This window comes from Gekko japonicus, unplaced genomic scaffold (genome assembly GCF_001447785.1).
Source record: "Gekko japonicus isolate JY-2015 unplaced genomic scaffold, Gekko_japonicus_V1.1 scaffold180, whole genome shotgun sequence".
NCBI lineage: Eukaryota > Metazoa > Chordata > Lepidosauria > Squamata > Gekkonidae > Gekko > Gekko japonicus.
In genome coordinates this window covers 453,106-453,331 of record NW_015174278.1, presented here as the reverse complement: position 1 = coordinate 453,331, position 226 = coordinate 453,106, and positions in this window count along the sequence as shown.

The window sequence follows — 226 nt, the reverse complement described above, 5'->3', positions numbered from 1 at the left end:
AGGATCTGTGCTGGGACCTGCGGGCAGGTTGAAGGTGCCAATCTTTATGGGTATTTCATTGATGTTCCTTGCAGTCAACCTTTCTCGCAGGGACTCAGCTCAAGGCGGGTGATGCAGAGAGAGTCGGGAGAATCCCCTGATTCAAGAGAGGAGAGATCCAAAGAACAAGGCGGGGGAGGGGACTCCGTGGAGGGCCGCCCAGGGGGGCAGGATTACTCCCGAGGAG